This window comes from Bison bison, unplaced genomic scaffold, assembly GCF_000754665.1.
Source record: "Bison bison bison isolate TAMUID 2011002044 unplaced genomic scaffold, Bison_UMD1.0 scf7180017864261, whole genome shotgun sequence".
Lineage (NCBI taxonomy): Eukaryota > Metazoa > Chordata > Mammalia > Artiodactyla > Bovidae > Bison > Bison bison.
In genome coordinates, this window is record NW_011494833.1 from 840,496 (window position 1) to 855,981 (window position 15,486).

A 15,486-nucleotide genomic window follows, 5' to 3' on the forward strand; every position below is an offset into this window, starting at 1 on the left:
GATCTCCTTGCAGTCCAAGGGACTCTCAAGAGTCTTCTCCAACACCACAGTTCAAAAGCATCAATCCTTCGGCGCTCAGCCTTCTTCACAGTCCAACTCTCACATCCATACATGACCACTGGAAAAACCATAGCCTTGACTAGATGGACCTTTGTTGACAAAGTAATGTCTCTACTTTTCAATATGCTGTCTAGGTTAGTCATAACTTTCCTTCCAAGGAGTAAATGTCTTAATTTCATGGCTGCAGTCACCATCTGCAGTGATTTTGGAGCCCAAAATAATAAAGTCTGACACTGTTTCCACTGTTTCCCCATCTATTTCCCATGAAGTGATGGGACCAGATGCCATGATCTTCATTTTCTGAATGTTGAGCTTTAAACCAACTTTTTCACTCTCCTCTTTCACTTTCATCAAGAGGCTTTTTCGTTCCTCTTCACTTTCTGCCATAAGGGTGGTGTCATCTGCATATCTGAGGTTACTGATATTTCTCCTGGCAAACTTGATTCCAGTTTGTGTTTCTTTCAGTCCAGCGTTTCTCATGATGTACTCTGCATATAAGTTAAATAAGCAGGGTGATAATATACAGCCTTGATGTACTCCTTTTCCTATTTGGAACCAGTCTGTTGTTCCATGTCCAGTTCTAATGGTTGCTTCCTGACCTGCATACAGGTTTCTCAAGAGACAGGTCAGGTAGTCTGGTATTCCCATCTCTTTCAGAGTTTTCCACAGTTTATTGTGATCCACACAGTCAAAGGCTTTGGCATAGTCAATAAAGCAGAAATAGATGTTTTTCTGGAACTCTCTTGCTTTTTCTGTGATCCAGTGGATGTTGGCAATTTGACCTCTGGTTCCTCTGCCTTTTCTAAAGCCACCTTGAACATCTGGAAGTTCACAGTTCACAGATTGCTGAAGCCTGGCTTAGAGAATTTTGAGCATTACTTTACTAGCGTGGGAGATGAGTGCAATTGTGTGGTAGTTTGAGCATTCTTTGGCATTGCCTTTCTTTGGGATTGGAATGAAAACTGACCTTTTCCAGTCCTGTGGCCACTGCTGAGTTTTCCAAATTTGCTGGCATATTGAGGGCAGCACTTTCACAGCATCATCTTTCAGGATTTGAAATCACTCAACTGGAATTCCATCACCTCCACTAGCTTTGTTCGTAGTGATGCTTTCTAAGGCCCACTTGACTTCACATTCCAGGATGTCTGGCTCTAGGTGAGTGATCACATCATCATGATTATCTGTGTCGTGAAGCTCTTTTCTGTACAGTTCTTCTGTGTATTCTTGCCACCTCTTCTTAATATCTTATGCTTCTATTAGGTCCATACAATATCCGTCCTTTATCGAGCCCATCTTTGCATGAAATGTTTCCTTGGCTTGGTATCTGTAATTTTCTTGAAGAGATCTCTAGTTTTTCCATTCTGTTGTTTTCCTCTATTTCTTTGCATTGATTGCTTAGGAAGGCTTTCTTTTCTCTCCTTGCTATTCTTCGGAACTCTGCATTCAGATGCTTATATCTTTCCTTTGCTCCTTTGCTTTTCACTTCTCTTCTTTTCACAGCTATTTGTAAGGCCTCCCCAGACAGCCATTTTGCTTTTTTGCATTTCTTTTCCATGGGTATAGTCTTGATCCCTGGATGTCAAGAACCTCCGTCTATAGTTCATCAGGCACTCTATCTACCAGATCTAGTCCCTTAAATCTATTTCTCACTTCCACTGTATAATCATAAGGAATTTGATTTAGGTCATACCCGAATGGTCTAGTGGTTTTCCCTACTTTCTTCAATTTCAGTCTGAATTTGGCAATAAGGAGTTCATGATCTGAGCCACAGTCAGCTCCCGGCCTTGTTTTTGCTGACTGTATAGAGCTTCTCCATCTTTGGCTGAAAAGAATATAATCAATCTGATTTCAGTGTTGACCATCTGGTGATGTCCATGTGTAGAGTCTTCTCTTGTATTGTTGGAAAAGGGTGTTTGTTATTACCAGTGCGTTCTCTTGGCAAAGCTATATTAGCCTTTGCCCTGCTTCATTCCGTATTGCAAGGCCAAATTTGCCTGTTACCCCCGGTGTTTCTTGACTTCCTACTTTTGCATTCCATTCCCCTATAATGAAAACGACATCTTTTTTGGTTGTTAGTTCTAAAAGGTCTTGTAAGTCTTCATAGAACCGTTCTACTTCAGCTTCTTTAGTGTTACTGGTTGGGGCGTAGACTTGGATTACTGTGATATTGAATGGTTTGCCTTGGAAACGAACAGAGATCATTCTGTCATTTTTGAGATTGCATCCAAGTACTGCATTTCGGACTCTTTTGTTGACCATGATGGCTACTCCATTTCTTCTATGGAATACCTGCCCACAGTGGTAGATTTAATGGTCATCTGAGTTAAATTCATCCATTCCAGTCCATTTTAGTTCGCTGATTCCTAGAATGTCTATGTTCACTCTTGCCATCTCCTGTTTGACCACTTTCAATTTGCCTTGATTCATGGACCCAACATTCCAGGTTCCTATGCAAAATTGCTCTTTACAGCATCGGACCTTGCTTCTATCATCAGTCACATCCACAACTGGGTATTGTTTTTGCTTTGGCTCCATCCCTTCATTCTTTCTGGAGTTATTTCTCCACTGATCTCCAGTAGCATATTGAGCACCTACCGACCTGGGGGGTTCCCCTTTCAGTATCCTATCATTTTGGCTTTTCATACTGTTCATGGGGTTCTCAAGGCAAGAATACTGAAGTGGTTTGCCATTCCCTTCTCCAGTGGACCACATTCTGTCAGATCTCTCCACCATGACCCGCCTGTCTTGGGTTGCCCCACATGGCATGGCTTAGTTTCATTGAGTTAGACAAGGCTGTGGTCTATGTGATTAGATTGACTAGTTTTCTGTGAGTATGGTTTCAGTGTGTCTGCCCTCTGATGCCTCTCGCAACACCTACCATCTTACTTGGGTTTCTCTTACCTTGGACGTGGGGTATCTCTTCACGGCTGCTCCAGCAAAGTGTAGCTGCTGCTCCTTACCTTGGACGAGGGGTATCTCCTCATGGCCGCCCCTCCTGACCTTGAACGTCGAGTAGCTCCTCTAGGCCCTCCTGTGCCCATGCAGAATTCCCTGCCTGGTAAATCCAAAATTGATGTAATATCTGAGTCTGATGCTTACTCTGTGTCTACAAACTTTTCTTTCTTGCTCTTTAGCATGGCATAATTGTTTTGTTGAAAGCTGAACATGATGTATCAGGTAATAGAAATTGAAATATATGGATTTTTGGTTTGAGATTCTATGGTTCTATGTTAATCTGGCTAGGAGTTGGGCTATATATATTTAGTACTGTGGCAGATGTAGGTTCTGGAGGCTTTTAACTTCCCCAATTGTCCTGTTTTCATCTCCCTTGTTGTCTTTGGGCTTTCCTAAGAATTCCTCTTCAGATAGTCTCCACCTAGAATTTTGTACAGCTGGAAAATTCTTAAAGAGATGGGTATACCAGGCCACCTTACCTGCCTCTTGAGAAACCTGTATTCAGGTCAAGAAGCAACAGTTAGAACTGGACATGGAAAAACAGATTGGTTCCACATCGGGAAAGGGGTATGGTCAAGGCTATATATTGTCACCCTACTTATTTAACTTATATGCAGAGTACATCATGCGAAATGCAGGGCTGGATGAACACAAGCTGGAATCAAGATTGCAGGGAGAAATATCAATAACCTCAGATATGCAGATGACACCATCCTTATGGCAGAAAGTGAAGAAGAACTAAAGAGCCTCTTGATGAAGGTGAAAGAAGAGAGTGAAAAAGTTGGCTTACAACTCAGCATTCAGAAAACTAAGATCATGGCATCTGGTCCTATCACTTCATGGCAAATATATGGGGAAACAATGGAAACAGTGACAGACTTTATTTTCTTGGGCTCCAAAATCACTGCAGATGGTGACTGCAGCCATGATATTAAAAGATGCTTGCTCCTTGGAAGAGAAGCAATGAGAAACTTAGACGGCATATTAAAAAGCAGAGACATTACTTTACCAACAAATGTCCATATAGTCAAAGCTATGGTTTTTCCAGTAGTCATGTATGGATGTGAGAGTTGGACCATAAAGGAGGCTGCATGCCGAAGAACTGATGCCTTTAATCTGTGGTGTTGGAGAAAGCTCTTGAGAGTCCCTTGGACTGCAAGTAGGTCAAATCAGTCAATCCTAAAGGAAATCAACACTGAATATTCATTGGAAGGACTGATGCTGAAGCTGAAAGCCCAATATTTTGGCCACCTGGTGTGATGAGCTGACTCATTAGAAAATTGCTGAATAAGACTGAGGGCAGGAGGAGAAGCGGATGACAGAGGATGAGATGGTTGGATGGCATCACGGACTCAATGGATGGGAGTTTGAGCAAGCTCTGGGAGTTGGTGATGGACAGGAAAGCCTGGCGTGCTGTAATCCATGGGGTCACAAAAAGTCAGACACGACTGAGCAACTGAGCAACTGAGCAACAAAAACAAAACAAGAATCCACTGTCATTATAGTAGAGTCCTATTAGAATCCTATTGGTATGATGGTAAGTTTTGAGGGAGGAGAAGCATTAGAAAATCTTATGATTAAATCTGGGTGTTTTAGTGGATTTGTGTGCTGTACATTTAGTGGAGTGTGTTTCTGAGCTGTGACCTTTGAAAGTGTTTCTTAGCCCCCACCCCCTGCCCTTTTTTTTTTTTTTTTTCATTTTTTAGGTGAGACAGAGGGCTGGATTTGAGAAATGCAGTTTCCCCAGGTGGAATAAAGCTCTGAGAAAGTTTTTCCTCCAGAGAACAGGCCTTTGTTATAAAGATTGCTCAGGGTACATTTCATAATGGTTACTTTTCCTCTCCTTTTGTTGGAGCCAGAAAGGGATGTTTCTTGGCTCTTCAGTGTAAGAAACTGGTGGAATCCCTGGAGGTGAAAACTGATGAACGCATACAGGCCCTTCTACGACTGTGTGTTCCCAGGAGTTTCTCACTCAAGCTAGTGCACACTCAGCCTTGGGCAATTCATCCAAATTACCATTTAAGTGTTGCTACCGGTTTTGGCTCCAGTAGGTTCAGCTCCAGGATCTTGGCAATGAGGATCTGAATTTGCCTGTTTCTCCAGATTTCAGGCACTGAAGACTTATACTTTGACTTTTGTATTTAAATGGACTCTCCAAGTTAGCTGGATTTGGCATGTGTCCTTCTCACATGCAAATTAACCTTGGCTCTAAAATTACACTTGGTTTTCAAGCTTTTTGCTTAGGTTTCTTCTAGGGAGGCACTGGGTATAGAAGGAAAAATGAGCTTTGTTTTATATTTTGTATCTAATGAATTCTTCAGCTTCTATTATGGAAACAAGGTTTTTTTAATCATTACAGAGGAGCATCCTGAAAAATCTTATAATTCCTTAGTTTATGTAATTCTTAGTTTATGTTTGAGATTGAAAAAAATAGGAAGAAAGCTTTTGTGGCTTCAGACTTTTTTTTCTCCCCAATAGGAAATCAGAGCATTTGGTGTTAAAAGCTCTCCACTTATTCTGCTATTTTCCTCTCTTTTCTTTCATGGAATGGACTTATTTGAGAGTATGTAATTGACTGGAAAGTGAAAAGTGGAAGAGTTAGGTGCTCAGTCATGTCTGACTCTTTGCGACTCCATGGCCTTTAGCTCACCAGTTTCCTCTGTCCATGGAATTCTCCAGGCAAGAATGCTGGAGGTTTTGCCATACTCTTCTCCAGGGGATCTTCTCAACCCAGGTCTCGAACCTGTGTCTCCAGCACTGCAGGCAGATTCTTTACTTGTCTGAGCCACCAGGGAAGCCCATGTAAGTGACTGGACTTATTATCTAATCTGAATAGAAGGGAAAGAATTGGCCTTCTTTGCTCAGGGCAGTGCTGGCTCACGAGACATGGGAGACTTCATGTCTCTTCCCTCAGGTCATGAAGACGTATGTGTTGCAATTGCATTTGTTAACCTGTATGATGATCCTTAAGGATATTGAAGGAGGAAACAGACAGAACAGGCTTCATCTTGAAAGCAGGACTCCATCTTGGGCCAGACTGTGGACTTTGAGCTATATGCCCAGTATCTATGGAAATGACATACCAACTGGAAAACCAGGGCCCCTGGATGGAAGAGCCCCAGGGCTCATACCTAGACTCTCTGTTGTCTAAAAGAAAACCCTAATTATCTGTGTAACTGAATAGAATCATACATTCTATTATGCTTATTTGGGTATGCCACAGGCCTATTGATAATTGTCCACTGTTGACTACCTAGGCTTAAGGCATATGAATCATGGGTTAACTTTGACTGTATCTTTCTCTTCCTTTGTTCAGACTAGTTTCAGGGAATTTGCGGAGGTGGGTTTGGACACTTACACTTAGGGTATATAAGGTTTTCAGAAAAACTTGTCAGGGTCCTTGACTAAGAGGAGACTCTGCCTTGTGCCCGCCGGTGTAATAAACTGCACTCCACTATGTGCATTGTCCTTCTGAGTGAGTTTGTTTCCCAGACCGCGTGGCTACAACATTTGATGCATTGGCCGAGAAACTCCTCACTTTGAGGAGACAAGTCCCATTTGGGACTACTCCGAGGCCCTGTGGCTTGAATCTTCTGCGGGGGCGAGGGGCCTCGCCCTTCTGGGAGGATTCTGTTTCTCAATGCCTGGACCTTTCAAGTTAGCACGTAGTGGACGACCGCAGGGGAACTGAGCCCTCAGGGGAGGAGGAACCCACCCAGCAGGGTGGAAGAGGGGGCCTGATCACCCCCCTGGGAGGGACTAGAAGGGGCACGGATCCACAGGAGCTTGAAATAGGTAGGGGGCAACGATTGCTTGGTACACAGGTTGACGAGCGTGTTAGGGCTTAGGAAAGAAATTTGTGAAGGTCATTTAGGAGGTGGTGTCCACACTATCTTGGGGAAAATTATTACCAAGCAATTGCCAGGGGATTTTTTAGGAGAAGAAACTTGGTTTTTGTGTACTCATATTCTGCCCTCCCCAAGGAGGTGTCGCATCTGCTTTGAAATTCTTGACCCCCTCGGAACTGTCAGGCTAGAAGGAGGGGGATACATAAGTGAGTACGAATTAGCTTTTCTGGAGATGTCCTGGGATGTGGGATATTTAACCCATCTGTATTTTCATCCACATCTGATCAAGCCCACCAAAGCAGAATGGACTTTAAAAGTTAAGGGAGAAACAGTTTTGGATCACGTGGTGTTCTGGTTCGGCTGTGTTGACTGGCAGGTGAAGAGACGCCGATCCCCCTTCTCCCTCTGGGATCTGGCAGGTAAGGCTCTTCTCACCCCAATTAGGAAGGAGGCAGAATGGCAATTTAAGTGTCATTGAGTGGAAATATCAGAAGTACATAGGGTACTGAGAACTTCATCAGATCAGATCAGTCACTCAGTCATGTCTGACTCTTTGCGACCTCATGAATCGCAGCACTCCAGGCCTCCCTGTCCATCACCAACTCCCGGAGTTCACTCAGACTCACGTCCATAGAGTCAGTGATGCCATCCAGCCATCTCATCCTCTGTCGTTCCCTTCTCCTCCTGCCCCCAATCCCTCCCAGCATCACAGTCTTTTCCAATGAGTCAACTCTTCGCATGAGGTGGCCAAAGTACTGGAGTTTCAGCTTTAGCCTCATTCCTTCCAAAGAAAACCCAGGGCTGATCTTTAGAATGGACTGGTTGGATCTCCTTGCAGTCCAAGGGACTCTCAAGAGTCTTCTCCAACACCACAGTTCAAAAGCATCAATTTTTCGGCGCTCAGCCTTCTTCACAGTCCAACTCTCACATCCATACATGACCACAGGAAAAACCATAGCCTTGACTAGACGAAACTTTGTTGGCAAAGTAATGTCTCTGCTTTTGAATATGCTATCTAGGTTGGTCATAACTTTCCTTCCAAGGAGTAAGCATCTTTTAATTTCATGGCTGCAGACACTTTACCGTCAAACCTGGGTCTCCCACATTGCGGGCAGATGCTTTACCATCTGAGCGACGGCCTGCAGTGCGGGAGACCCGGGTTCGATCCTTGGGTCGGGAAGATCACGTGGAGAAGGAAGTGGCAACCCACTCCAGTACTCTTGCCTGGAAAATCCCGTGGACTGAGGAGCCTGGTAGGCTACAGTCCATGGGGTTGCAAAGAGTCGGACACGACTGAGCGACTTCACTTCACTTCATGGGGTGAAGATGAAGCCTAACCGCCTACACATACTCTGTGAGGTCGAATGGCCCCCTATGGGAGTAGGATGGCCACAAGAGAACACCATGAACTTAAAAATAGTGGAAGCAGTCTATACAGTAGTCACAGGAGAGCCAGGACACCTGGATCAATATCCATATATTGACTCATGGCTAGGGTTAGCTTCAAGACCCTCCTACTTGGACAAGGTTCTGTATCCAGAAGGGAAAGGGAAAAATATTAATGGCACAAAAATTGACTGATGATAAAAAAGGAAATTCTACAGGATTTGGACGGGGATGACCTGACCCCTCCCCCGTACTGGATACTGACGCGCCTGCCTCCCAGTGCTCCACCAGGACCGGAGGCTGCCTTAATGCCCGATCCAGGGCCAGGTGAAGTTCCTGCAGAAGCCACTGCTCTTCCACCAGCTCTCCTGGAGTTCGTAGAGCCACCGTTTCAGCAGGCTCCAATCCCAGCAATGGCGATTCTGGTCAATGCCCCCAGAATTCTGCCTCAGCTGGACCTCCTAGATTGTATCCACCTCTCCCGGTGAGTACTGATCGGAAACACAGCAATTAGACAGCAATTAGACAGAGGCTGCGCTTTACCAAGGAACAGGGGTAAAGAACCCCACTACAGATGGACCTCAGAGAGCTACAACAGCCTTCAGTTCAGGATGCATGGGGCACTACCATCAGCCCCCTGTAGCCTATTATTACCAGCCATTTTCCTCTATGGATATATTAAACTGGCAGAGGCACGCTCCACCATACTCGGGGGAGCCACAAGCCATGATTAGGCTAATGGAGACTATTTTTCGAACCCACCGCCCTACATGCTGCTGCTGCTAAGTTGCTTCAGTCGTCTCTGACTCTGTGTGACCCCATAGACAGCAGCCCACCAGGCTCTGCCGTCCCTGGGATTCTCCAGGCAAGAACACTGGAGTGGGTTGCCATTTCCTTCTCCAATGCATGAAAGTGAAAAGTGGAAGTGAAGTCGCTCAGTCGTGTCCGACTCTTAGCGACCCCATGGACTGCAGCCTACCAGGCTCCTCCATCCATAGGATTTTCCAGGCATAGGATGACATAATCCAACTACTAGTCTCCCTTTTCAGCACTGAGGAAAGACACAGGATCCTAACTGAGTCCAGAAAATGGTTAAGAGAAATGGCACCTGAGGGTACTGCAAACCCGCAGCGGTGGGCAGAACTAGCCACTCCCGATAAGAGGCCCAACTGGGACTGTAACAGAGAAAGGGAGGGGCCACCTGGAGAGATATCGGGTGACTATTTTACAAGGTCTCAAGACGGGGGCCCGAAAAGCTATGAGTATCGCAAAACCCTCCGAAGTGATTCAAAGGGAAAGTGAATCACCCTCTGAGTTCTGCGAAAGACTGTGTGAGGTCTATAGATTTTATACGCCAATAGACCCAGCCAGAGGCTGCTGGGTCTCAGATGGTGATAAATGCAGCCTTTGTGTCTCTAGCCTACCCTGAAAATGTTAGATGGGTGGACACCAAGTGACTCATGAATTTTTACACATCTCTGAATGCCCAGTACCTTTGTTAGGAAGAGACTTGCTGTCTAAATTGGGGGCACAAGTGACCTTTCCCCCCACGAAAGACCCACTGTTCGAGTGGGCTCAACCACCTATTTACTCTTCCTCTCAGTAACCCCTCAAGATGAATGGAGGTTGTACAATCTCCCGGAAAAGAAACCGGACAGGCTAAACAGTCAAGAGAGAGAGTTAACTCAACAATTCCCTGAGGTCTGGGCAGAAGACAACCACCCCGGGCTTGCAAAACAAGTCCCATTGGTAATAGAACTCAAACCCTATACAATTACATCAGCACTCACTGGCCTTGGGCCTGCCAGACCTTACTAAGCCGTTTGCTCTTTACGTGACTGAAAAGGACAAGGTGGCTATGGGAGTGTTGTCCTAGATTATGGGGACATGGGACAGACCAGTGACTTATCTCTAATCAGCTGGACAATGTTGCCACTGGGTGGCTGAGATGCTTACGGCAGTTGCTGGAGTTGCCTTACTGGTCCGGGAGGCAACCAAGCTGACTTTGGGCCAAGATTTGTTTGTAAAAGTCCCGCATGAGGTCAACACTCTGCTGGGAGGGGACCCCCATAAATGGCTATCAACATCCCGGATTACTCAATATCAGGGACTGTTATGTAAGAACCCCCACGTTACTACTGAGTCTTGTCAGGCCCTGAATCCGGCCACTCTCCTTCCTGTGGGAGAAGGTAGGCCCTCACATGATTGCAAGGAAATATGCCCACAGACCTGACTTGAGAGACCAGCCAATCCTGGACCCAGATTTCGTCCTGTACACCAAGGGCACCAGCCTGGTGAAACAAGGACAATGACTGTCAGGATATGCAGTAGTCATGGAAGAAACCATCGTTGAGGTTAGCTCTCTGCCATTACACTGGTCTGCTCAACAGGCCAAACTATATGCTCTAACCCAGGCCCTCCAGCTGTCAAAAGGTAAGAAGACACACATTTACACAGACTCCAGGTATGTTTCTGCTACAGGGCTCTGTATAAGGAGAGAGGCCTTTGACAGCTAGTGAAAAATATATTAAAAATAAGGCAGAAATTAAGACCCTATTAGATGCTGCCTGGGAACCAGAAAGGGTTGCAGTCATACACTGCTGAGGACGTCAAAAAGAGGATACCCCCCAGGCTCAGGGAACAGACTGGCAGATAAGACCACTAAACAAGCAGCCGAGGGCTTGGGGGTGACAAGTGAAGCCCCTATTAAAGCTCTTATATTGGCGGAGCTACCTGAGCTAACGCTAGACTCTCCAAAATACACTGAAGCCCCAAACCAACTAGCCAAAGCAGAAGGGGGCCATCAAGACTGAAAAGAGATGGTGGGAATTGCCAAGTGGCAAATTATTGGTACCGGAGGAGCTGGCACCCACTCTGGTAAGCCAAACACACCAAGCGACCCATCTAGGCCATGATAAACTGGAAGAGCTAATTTGAAAATATTTCTTGGTTCCCTGCCTCTCTTCCCTATGCAGGACAGAATCTCAGAACTGCACTACCTGCTCAGAGGTCAATGCTGCCTCTCGGCACAGACAGGGATTCAGGTAAAAGGCATGCTGCCCTTTGAACACCTGGAAGTGAACTTCACTGTCACTACCATTACCTGCTGGTCATAGTATGTACGTTCTAGAGATGGGTAGAAGCTTTTCCTACCCAGACTGAAAGAGCATCAAAAGTAGCCTGGTACCTGCTTAGGGAGATAGTTTCCAGATTTGGATTTCCTACCAGCATTGGATCGGACAATGGCCCAGCTTTCATAGCTGATTTAGTATAAAGTAAGCAAAACTTTAAACACCAAGTGGAAATTACATACAGCATATAGACCCCCGAGTTCTGGGATGGTGGAAGGGAAAACCAGACACTTAAAGAGATGCTCTCCAAGTGGATCTTAGAGACTGACTGTTCCTGGGTGGACTTGTTTCCGACGGCTCTGCTCAGACTTAGGATGACCCCACAGTCCCATGGCTTTTCTCCATACAAAATTGTGTATGAGAGGCCCCCTCCCATAATAAAACAGGTGTCAACAAATTTGCCTCAGGTAAGCAGAAAGGGGAGATGAGATTTCACAGCAGATGGAGCAACTGGGTAAGGTAATAAATCAGGTAACTAAGTTTGTACAAGAAAGGGTACCATTCCCCCTTGGGGAACAGATTCACGAATTTGTGCCCAGGGATCAGGTGTGGTCATGGACTGGAAACACAACTCCTTGGCCCCTCATTGAAATAGTCCATATACTGTTGTTCTAACCAGCCCTACTGCAGTTAACGTTTCATGTGTCACTCCTTGGATCCACCACATGAGGGTGGAGAGAGACCCGGAGGACGCTGAGGGGACTACACAACAGGACCCCACTGATCGCCATGAAATCAAGATCATCTTAAAGAAGAAACAGAGATGAAGCTCTATGATCAACTTCTGCTACAAGGACTTGCTGGTATCATCTTGAGACTAACCATAGTTTCAGTACAAAGAGGGACCTGTGCTATAATTAAAGTTAAATGTCTATATATTCCTAATTTATCTGGCTATATATCAGCCACCCTAGAGGACATGAAAGATCAGGTAAAAGTTATGTCTGATGATAAACTTCCTTTTTGGACTTCAGTCCTATCTTGGGTGAAGGGTGATTGGTGGAAAAGTATATTTAACATTGTTATTGTTGCCTGGATAGTTCTGCTTTGCGGATCCTTTATTTTGCAATGTATTATGAACTTTGTAACCCAAAGGTTGATGTAGTTCTCCCAAGTTGGAGGTCGGAGAGTCAGAGTGCAATATATCCCTATGAATGATGCTCATACTATGAGTTAAGAGCATCAAGAGTGGGGAATGAAGGAGGAAACAGACAGAACAGGCTCCATCTTGAAAGCAGGACTCCATCTTGGGCCAGACTGTGGACTTTGAGCTATATGCCCAGTATCTATGGAAATGACATACCAACTGGAAAACCAGGCCCCTGGAAGGAAGAGCCCCAGGGCTCATACCTAGACTCTGTTGCCTAAAAGAATACCCTAATTATCTGTGTAACTGAATAGAATCATAAATTCTATTATGTTTATTGGGGTATGACCACAGGCCTATTGATAATTGTCCACTGCTAACTACCTATCTTTCTTTTTTGTATCTTTCTTTTCCTTTGTTCAAACTAGTTTCAGGGAGTTTGGGGAGGTGGGTTTGGGCACGTACACTTAGGGTATATAAGGTTTTCAGAAAAACTGGTCAGGGTCCTTGGCTGAGAGGAGACTCTGCCTTGGGCCTGCTGGTGTAATAAACTGCACTCCACTATCTTCAGTGTCCTTCTGAGTGAGTTTGTTTCCCAGAACGCGTGGCTACAACAGTATAGCCACACAGCTACCACCATTGTGTATGATATATCTTAGAAAGTGAATTGTTTAAGAACACTTTAAAGATATAAATGATATTTTTATTTCCTTATATTATAAAAACTGGAAAATAGAGATAAATAACAAGTTATTTTATTTCACAATTAATTTCCCCCTTTTATGTGTTTCCTTCCTTTTTTTTCTCTTATACATGTTTTTTGTATAAATGCAGTCACAGTTAATGTAACTACACAATGTAGTTAATGTGGCTATAGAATAGTAAACTTTTAGTCCTTCTGATATGTAGGATTTTTCCACCCACAACACCAAGAAATTCTTCAACACCAGCTGGGTGGTCAATTCTGACACTATCTACCCTGAGATAGCATCAGATTCCACAGGTTAAGGGCTCACAAGACTGCCCTCCGCTTTGGATGCCGATCACAAGTTCAGGCTGTTACCTGTGTTTCTGACAGACTGGCTATAGATCAGAGGTTCCCATGACCCCTTTCCTGGGTTCAATTGACTTGCTAGAGCAGCTCACAGAACTCAGGAGGATAGTTTACTCACTGTTGGGGGAAACATATTGACTGAAATCACCCACTCTGGCTAGGCACTATTTGTGTGAGTTATTTTATGACAGGAAGTCCTGGTATAGGAACACGGACTAAAAACACCAACTGGAAGAATTCGGAAAAGGTTAAAAGGAGATGTGATGGGTCCTACCACCTCCCAGTATCCTTGCTGGCATCCATCTTGACTGAGCAATGTGTGGGCCAAGCCAGAAAGGGCCTTGAGTCTGAATGATTGGCCAGAGACAACCTGGAAAGGAATCCCATCACCATAAAACCCATGACTGTAAGCCACAAGGCAGAGCAATCCTCCTGGGTTCCCTCTGCTGCTCTCTGCCCAGGCACCCCTTCCCAATAAAGTCTCTTGCTTTGTCAGCACATGCATCTCCTTGGATAATTCATTTCCAAGTGTTAGACAAAAACCCACACTCAGGCTGTGGAAGGGGTCTCCCTTTCTGTACCATCACTAGATTACCAGTTTATGACAAAAGATATTAAGGGATAAGAATCAACAGCCAGATAAAGAGACACTTATGAAGATCCTGGAACAAAGGAGCTTCTGTCTTTCCCCATGGGGTTTGGGGATGCAACACGGTGGCATTTGAACATACTCTGGTTCACCAACCTGGAAACTCTCTGTACCTGTCTTTTTAGGTTTTTAATGGAGGACCCATTACACAGACTTGATTGATTAAAATCACTGGCCATTGGTTCAAACTGCAGCCCCTCTGCCCTGCCTGGAGATCAGAGGATGGGATTGAAATTTCCAAGCCTGTATTCATGCTTGATTCCCCTGGCAACCAGTCATCCAAACCCCATCTTTAGGGGATTTCTTTTTTTCTTTAAATTTTTGATGTGGACCATTTTTAAAGTTTTTGTTGAATTTGTTACAATAATGCTTCTGTTTTATGATTTTGGATTTTTTTCTTTTGGCCACAAGTCATGTGGGTTGTTGGCTCCTCCCAACCAGGGGTTGAACCAGCACCCCCTGCATTGGAAGGTGAAGTTGTAATCACTGGACAACCAGGTAAGTCCCTGAGGGATTTCTAAAATCATCTCATTAACATAAGCTCAGTTGTGGTTGAAAAGTCCTTGCTATGAATAACAAGACACATTATTTCAGGAAGCCACTTGAAGAACTGAGGACAAAAAGTTTTATAATAAAAGATGCCCCTTCACTCTTTCTTTTTTAAAATTGAACTGTAGTAGATCTTAGTTTCAGGTGTACAGCCAAGTGATTTAGTGATAAACACACACACACACACACACACACACATATGTCTCCACATTTTCCAGATTCTTTCCCCTTACAGATTATTACAAAATATTGGATATAATTCCAAGGGTTTTAGGAACTGTGAGCTAGGAACCATGTACAAAGACAAAAATATGTATTTATAACTTATGTAATATTGTATACCAGTTAAGTTCAGTTCAGTACAGTCACTCAGTAGTGTCTGACTCTTTGTGACCCTATGAACCCAGCATGCCAGGCCTCCCTGTCCATCACCAATTGCCAGAGCTTACCCAAACTCATGTCCATCGAGTCGGTGATGCCATCCAGCCATCTCATCCTCTGTCGTCCCCTTCTCCTCCTGCCCCCAAGCCCTCTCAGCATCAGAGTCTTTTCCAATGAGTCAACTCTTCACATCAGGTAGCCAAAGTATTTGAGTTTCAGCTTCAACATCAGTCCTTCCAATGAACACCCAGGGCTGATCTCCTTTAGGATGGACTGGTTGGATCTCCTTGCAGTCCAAGGGACTCTCAAGAGTCTTCTCCAACACCACAGTTCAAAAGCATCAATTCTTCAGCACTCAGCCTTCTTCACAGTCCAACTCTCACATC

General features: G+C 44.7%; 1 pseudogene; it reads right to left on the reverse strand.

The window, feature by feature from the left end:
• The window catches only part of LOC104994595, a 52,299-nt pseudogene extending 43,322 nt beyond the window's left edge, over positions 1 to 8,977 (reverse strand).
• Between the last annotated feature and the right edge of the window lie 6,509 nt (positions 8,978 to 15,486).